Source organism: Oxyura jamaicensis, chromosome 14 (genome assembly GCF_011077185.1).
Source record: "Oxyura jamaicensis isolate SHBP4307 breed ruddy duck chromosome 14, BPBGC_Ojam_1.0, whole genome shotgun sequence".
NCBI classification, from domain to species: Eukaryota; Metazoa; Chordata; class Aves; order Anseriformes; family Anatidae; genus Oxyura; species Oxyura jamaicensis.
Window position 1 is genome coordinate 12,464,532 of NC_048906.1, and position 7,894 is coordinate 12,472,425.

Here is a 7,894-nt window from a genome sequence, read left to right on the forward strand (position 1 = left end):
AGAGAAGAGAAGAGAAGAGAAGAGAAGAGAAGAGAAGAGAAGAGAAGAGAAGAGAAGAGAAGAGAAGAGAAGAGAAGAGAAGAGAAGAGAAGAGAAGAGAAGAGAAGAGAAGAGAAGCTCGCAGCCAAATGTCTTTTATCTTTTTTTGAGGGCTTTCTATTGCTTTCTGACTGTTTGTTTAAGTTTTCCAGGCTCTCTTTATGCTTGAGAAATAAAGCTGATGGGCTGGCATGGCAAGCATTGGGAAAGTCTTGGGTCTGACAGGACAAAAGCCCTAATTTTCACTAAAGGAAATAAAAAAAAAAGAACTAAATGATGGTGCACCAGGTTTTCATTAGAGATATGTTTATTTTCCAGTAGAAATACATTACCCTGCTCTCATCAGTGTGTCTAAAGGAGCGGTTCCCAGAGTATGCCATGGCAAGTGGTTGGCAAGGGGCCATGGAGCAGACTCCCGCAGCAGTTCGTGGGCTCGCAGCTCCCTGTGGGCTGCCGCGAGCAGGAGGAATCCAGCAGCTGAGAGCGCGGCTGCCCCAGAGCCTGGGTGCTCCCTGTGCTGGTGCCAAGGGAGGTGGCGAAGCCCCCAGACCTGGCCAGGGACGGCTGTGCCTTGGCACGATCCTCTGTGCATTAGAGGCCAGGGGCCAGAATCAGGTGTCTCCAGTTGGCCAGGTTCCCTCTGAGCAAAAATGTCACTGTAAGGGTCAAAAGGACGGGACACAGACCGGGACACCCATGGACACACACACGGTTTCCTAAGTTTCATTTCTGTGGGCAGTTCAGCAGTGCAGGTATGAATGAGGTCATTCACCAGCTCCCAGGTTTGTGTCCCTGTCCCACCTCCCTTCTGCTTGAGGGACCTAAATCCGCGCAGGTCTGGTACCTGCCCTGCTGCACCCGCAGCTGCTTCTGCACAGCACCGCAGCCCCTGCCTCCCCCCGGCTGCCCTGCGCTGCCTGTCTGCAGGGGGGGCAGAGGGGAGAACCTGGGGCAGGTTTGCTGCAGGAAGCTGAGCTGGTGGCGCCGGGCATCCTGCGAGGGACACGGTGAGACCTCAGCGATGCTCCTGGGGGCTCAGCGGCTGCTGCGGCACCCACCCCACAGCGAGCGCAGACGTGCCAAAGCACTAAAGGAAAAGAAAATACACCCTTGAAGCTCCAGGGAGGGGATTACTTGTGTCTCAGAAATACACTTTCTCTATACCAAGTAGGGTGTTTTTGCTATTCTGAGCTTTCTGCCTTCCTTCTTTGTCCTTATCACGAGGCATTTTTCTGCTTTTCAGGCTTGTGGAGCCTTTATTCCACTTGGCACTGTGGTGCTGCGCCCTGTCCCTCACTGGCTCACCCACTTGTGATCCAAGCCGTGCTCCTGACCCCGTATCTGCCTATTTCTGTGCAGCTGTACCATACGGCCCCAACATTTGCCTAGAGTTCATCCTGTACTATGGCATGCACTGCTGGTTTGGGGACAGCAGCACCGTGGTGTCCCGTACCCGATGTCACTCGCTGCAGCCCCCTTGGACCTGATGCCCCCAAGAACGCATCCTCGTTAGGTCTGCAGGTCCTCGTTAACGGGCTGCCCAGGTCCTGACACACCTCCAGCAGCACCAGATGTGCTGAATGCTGCATAAAATCCTCCCATGCCGCCATTTCATGTGAAGAAGTCCAAGGGGGCTTGCCTCCCTCCTCCCTTACAGTCTGGCCTTGATTATGCCCAACAATCTGGAAAGCTGGGACAGATAATGCCCAGGGTGATGGAGGAGGCTGCGCTGGGCAGAAGGATTTATCTTGCTGGTCTCAGCCCACAAGCAGTGACCCTAACACTTACCGCCTGACCCTACTGAATGAGCTGGTGGCTTCCGTGCAGCTCCTGGGCAGGTTCTGGCATTGCAGCAGGGAGAGGAGGCAGCCTCATGGAGCTGTCAGCGGCTGCTTTGCCACTAGCCCTGCAAGCCTTCACACGCATCAGCCGTTGTGGCCTGACACTCGTGGGCAGGAGTCCCAGCCTCAGGTGAGCAAATTCCAGAGGGAAGGTCCCTGCTGGGACACTTTTTGGCTTCCCCAGCCCCTCCAGCCCGGCGTGCCCACTGTGCACACAGGCGCTGGGCTGTCCGGAGCCAGTCCCCAAAGCTTGCCAGTGCGAGCCCTCCTCTCCTGGGGGAGCCGGGGGAACATCCTCAGCGCAGGGCCCAGAAACGGTCCCTGGACAGCCGCCAATGTTAAAAAACAACAACATGGAGCTCTGAGATTTCTACCCACTTGGCATACATCTGTCACCACATGTGTTGACACAGAGCAATGCTGCCACGTCATGATGTACGTGGCAGTCGCTGTCAACACTAGTCCAAGGCAGAGAGAACTGCTCAGGGCAGCTATTTTTTGAAAATGTCCTGAATAAAAGGGCCAGAGCTCGCCTGGGGGACATGGCCTGCCACTAAGGGTGGCCACTTCTGGCTTGGGGACTCTTGAGCCACTCTCCAAGGAGAGCACTGCCAGCATAAACCAAAACCAAATGACCTGCCCCAGGCCAGCCTGGTGACACAAAACCTTGCCAAATGTGCCACCCCTTCCTTTCCTTGCTTGTCCTGCTCGGAGGAGCCCTGCTGTTAGCACCACGACACCATGGGGACAGGGGGACACAGGAACTCTCACCATGCAGACACACAGGACAAGCCCCAGCTCAGCACAACACACCTGGGACGGGCATTGCTCGACGTACCCACAAGGAATCTCCTTCAACTGCAGCCGAAAATCCAGCTGCAGCATCTCCCCAGCCCACTCCCCATGTGTCTCTCCTTGCAAGCAGCCATCCTCCAGCCAATGCTGCCAGAGGACGAGGTACTTTCCTTCTGCTGCCTCTCCTGTCCTGCCCCGCATGCCAGCTCGAGCTCTCCTGTCCACACAGCATGGGCAGGTTGGTCCCAGCCTGCCCGCAGGCTCTTGCCCCACACAAGCTTGCTCCAGGCTGTAGCCAGGGTGCAGCAATACTCATGCACAGGTGGCTTCAGACCGAGGGCAGCAACCACGGTGATGATGCTCCAAGGGACACCAGCTTGTGGCTGCAACTGCTGTGGGATGCAGAAGCACCCAGGGGAGCTCCAGCTCTGGTGGCAGCCAGGACACAGGGGACAGAGGCCAGCCAGTCCCCTGGTGCACAGGGAGCGCTCGGGGGGCTCAGGTACCCACAGAGCCTGGGCTGCTGCTGCGTCCTGCTGCCTTGGGACATCTCTGTGCCGAGGTTGCGAGGCACTGGGGCGATCTGTCATGGTGTGTCTGAAGCCCAGCTCTTCTCCCCAGCTCATGCCAAATGAGGTGTGAAAAGCTTACCTAAAAAGGGTGAGTTAAATTCTAAGCTGTGGCATAGCATTTCACCCAGGCTAGTGCGTGCTTTGTTCCTCTGCCTGCTGCAGAATGGAAGCAGTACCACGAGGCTCCTGCCTCCTGCTTTCCTTCATCACCCCATTACCAGGCAGACGGGAAACTCACCACTGCAGATGCTCCCCCTGGTATTTCTCACTCCAGTCTGCAAATTCAGTTTACTTCAGCTGAGGAAGATGAGGGCTGGAGCCCCGGTTAGTGACCAGCCTCCAGCTGCACCCTGCCAGCAGGCCCGGCTCGGCTCCGTGCAGTTGCAGCTTCCCGGTGCTCAGCGGGCTCTTGTCAGACCCAGGGCCATCAGCACCGCACTCGTGTGGCTTTCTCTTGCAGCCATTTCTTGCCAGGGTGTTTGTTTTCCCTTGATTTGTTTCCAGCTCCGCTTGCCCCTAGGACAGTGTGATAACCAGGAGATAACCAGGGGACAGAGCAGCAGAGACAGCTGTGGCTCAGAGGAGCGGGTGCTAAATTCTCCCCAAGCTTCTCTTTGAAAAAGCCGGGACGTGAATAATAAATAGCTCAACATCACAACATCATCTCAGGCCACAGGCGAGCAGCCCTGGGGGTCAGGATTTGCCCCTCCGTGCCCCCTGGCTGTGCCCCTGTGCTGCAGCCTGAGCCGGGCTCCCCGGAGACCCCCAGCACCACTGGTGGGGCCAGCCCTGCGCAAGCCATTTGCATTTTGCCCAGATTCGCCGGTTAATCAGAAACCTTCAGTCTAGTCGGCTGCTTATTTTTTTTTTTTTAAAGCAATGAAAGATTTCCCAAATCCAGTCGGATCTAGGATTACAGGCAGGCAGAGACACCATCAGTCTCTGTCAGTCATTCCCTCCTGCCGGAGCGCTGGCGGTGAAGGCGCTGCAGCCCCCGAGCAGCGGAGCGGAGCCCGGCTGCTGCTGGCCACACGAGTGGGGGCCGGGGGGCTCAGCGCCCGCGCTCCCCCTGGTAACACCCAAGGAAGGTGCTGTGCAAGCAGGATGAGCATCCAGAGGCTGGTGGCTCTTTTCTCATCCCGGAGGGGACTGCAAAGGGAGAGGGAGGGACGTGGCGGGCACGGTTTGAGATGGCCTTTGTCCAGGGGGATGTTTCAGGGGGCAAAATCAGCAGCAGGAAGGCACAGCGTCCAGCCTGAGGACAGGCAGAGCGTGGCTGCTCACTGCCTTGCCCTTCTGTGCCAGGGCTGTGCCTCAGCTTCAGCACAGGGTGTCCAGCTCCACTCTGCCAGCCAGCAGGAGCGCCCCGGCCTCGCTCTTACCGAAGCTGTGCCCCCCAGCATCAGCGCTGCTCCCAGCCAGCGCCAGCCCTACACCAAGGCTGGGGGCTGAGGGGGTGCTGGGGGGGCTCTAGCTGCTGCCACCAGGGTCTCCGGCTGCGGCTGTGCTGGCCGGGGCTCCAGGTTCAACAGCCGAGACACAAAATTGCGGGTGGAAAAGCTCTGTGTTTTCTCATCAGAATGAACACTTCCTCTCTTCCCCTGAAAGGTTTTTTCACATGGAAACGGTCCATTTAAGTTCTGTTTTCAATTTTCTAATTTAAATATACACACAAAATTTAGCTAGATCTGGTCTCAAAATATTGTTTCAAAACAAAAATATGAATTATTTCTTTTTTTTTTTTATGTCTAAATGAAACTTTTCCAGACTTCTCATTTTCTCCAGAGGAAACCATTAATTAATTTGATCTAAATTCAGGAAAAGCCTGATTGCTCTGAATCTGCATTTAACAGAAAAAGCAACAAACTAGTCATCTAAACTATTTCTTTCAGCACGATCCAGACTTTCCTGCTCCAGCCCCCAGCTGCCTTCAGGGATGGTCTGAGTGGGAGAAGGGAGGCAACGAGAGGGGCACACAGAGGCAGCCCAGAGAGGGAGCCCTTGGGGCACAAGAGCGCCCTGTCCATCCCTTCACACCCCTGTGAATTCGCTGATGTCAGACCCAGATGGGTCACTGATACAGTTTTTGCCCAAGAAGTGAGTCATTTATTGGACATTCCCGATCTGGGCACATCTGGCTTAAAAGCAGGGAAAGCTTTTGAGTTACCCAAGTCAACTTAGAGACGACATACTGAATGAGATAATCCACGAAAATCAAGTCTCTTACTCTGTAGCCCATCACCTTGTCTCTCATGGTTTGTAAGTGTTCAGCTTGACTGGGAGAGATTTGGACACTCCAAGCTCTATATTGGTTATTCGGCAGTATTTTTTGTATGCGCTATGTCGCCTTCATCCACCAGAGATTAAAATCAGATTTATCCAGTGGCAGTGTCAAGAGGAGCAGCTACATCAGCCTCGCTCAGTCCCAGGGCCCCCTCGTTGCCCTCTCCAAGAGAGCAATGCGCCAGTACCTGCCTGCTCTGGTGGTCCCAGGGGAGCAGCACCCTCGGGCCGATGCAGGTCAGCAAAGGCTCGCGTGCCCATCCTGGTGCTTCTCGGCGAGGCCAGCCCTGGCTGCGCACTGCCAGAGCCTCCTCCAGCTCAAAGGGCACTGCTCAGAGGAGCCCAGTGCTTTGCTGACTAATTTCCACTGGAATCGGGAAGCTGAGGTTACGGGGAGAAATTATGAATGAACGAGCTGGCCCTGGGATCCATGCAGACCAAAGGCATCGCTACCCTACACAACGTGTAATTAAATTGTGGAACTCGCTGCCACAGGATGCCGTGTCGGCCAAAAATATACACAGCTTTGAAAAGAGATTAGACAAATTTGCAGAGGGCAGGCTGAGCGGTGGCTATTACACGGGACAGCACACAGGAAGCCACCAAGGCATCAATTGCTAGAAAATGGAGGGTTTCTACAAAGGCAAATCACTCGCTGGTATCTGTCTGCAATTTGTCATTGTCACCGGCTAGGACGGAGCTACCTCAGCTGACCCAAGCCCTGCTGTAGCCCATCCTGCTGCTGCATGCAGCTGTGCTTGCAGGTGCCCTGTGCTGGGGTTACCAGCAGCAGTGGCACCCCAGGCACCCTGAGAGAGAGAGATGCTGGTACCGAAGGGTTTCTGACACCAGCGGTTGCAGCTCTGCAGGTGCCTCACCAGCAGCTTGGTGGGGCTGGTGGTGCAGAGGTGCTGCATGGGGCTTTGCTGATGCCTGGTCTGCAGTCAGCAGGGCTGTGATCACCTCTGTCCCAAAGGGTTCTGTCCCTGCACACCCTGGGGCTTTCTCCAGGCTCTTACAACATTCTTCTTCCCTGTGCTTTATTCTGCTTCCTGCACTCTGGGGATTTTTCGTGTCTGCTGGACCATGGTGGGCTCAAACGTCCCTCTCTGCCTCAGATTCCTCTGGTGGCCATCAGCCCTTTGTAGGCTCAGGCAGCAGGACTGTGGCTGCTGGCTTCAGGCAGAGCTGCCTGCGAGACTGCACGTCTGCAAGACCTCCTGAGCTGGGAAGGAAACAGCTTCCTGGGATGCTCAGCCCTTGCTTGGTCATAGCACATCTTGTCCTCCACTGATGAGCTCAGTCTGAGCTTAAAACTCAGCTGAGATTCTGCTCCTCAGCCCCACAGGTTGAGCAGGGGATCCATGCTTGGGATGAGTGAAATTTTCTTCCTACAAGAACATGTAAAAAAAAAAGCAAAAGAAGCAAAATCAACCACAAGGAAGGAAGTAGAAAATCAAACCAAAACCAGCCATTGCAGGAAATCACAGGTGTTTAATGTAAAGATGGTTAAAACAGGAGGGGAAGTGGTGTAAGCAGTGTTGGCAAGATACGAGGAGGCCTGGGGCTGGTCTTCGGTCTACAGGCCAGTCCTGGCCACTGCACATCACAGCCAGGTTGGGGACTAAGCTGAACACAGCTGGGCAGGCTGGGGGGTGCCTCCACCCCAGCCCTGTGCCACAGGCAGCACAGGCAGCCTGGTGTGGAAACCTTCCGATGAGATGAAGCAAGAGCTTGGCTGCTGCAAGTCATCGCCCCACCAACACAAGCGGTGTCTGGAAGCCGTGTGGCCATTCCTGGGAAGTGTTTCCCTGCTCTTTGCTTTGGGCAAGGCTCAGATGTGTTATTCTGAGGCAGGAGATGTAGGTCTCCAGCACCCAAGGGGCAGAGGAGAAGCACCAAAGCCACCAAAGAAAGCAGGTGTTGAGCTGGGAGCAGGGCCCTGCATGCAATACACCCAGGCTGTGGGAGCATCTCCAGCTCTGTGTGTTGGTGGGAGAGGTGAGAGCTGCAAGGGCAGCCTTGGTTGAGTTATCAGAGCAGACAGAGATCAGGGAAGGGGGCTGATGTGCGTTTGGCTGCTCTATCCCCCTTCAGTTGCTCAATTCTATGTGATTTTATGTGATTTTATGTGACTTTATTTTATTTTATTTTATTTTATTTTATTTTATTCTTCCGTTGGAAGCAATGACATTTACTTTGCTTAAAAAAAACCTCTCAACCTTGTTGTAAGCCTGTGCTGACATGGTTTAGCCCCCTCCTGCCCCATCCCCATCCCAGTCCAACCACATTCCCCTCCTCCTCCCATCCCATCCCACCCCATCCAACCCACCCCACCCCATCCCAACCCTATTGCCCCCTATC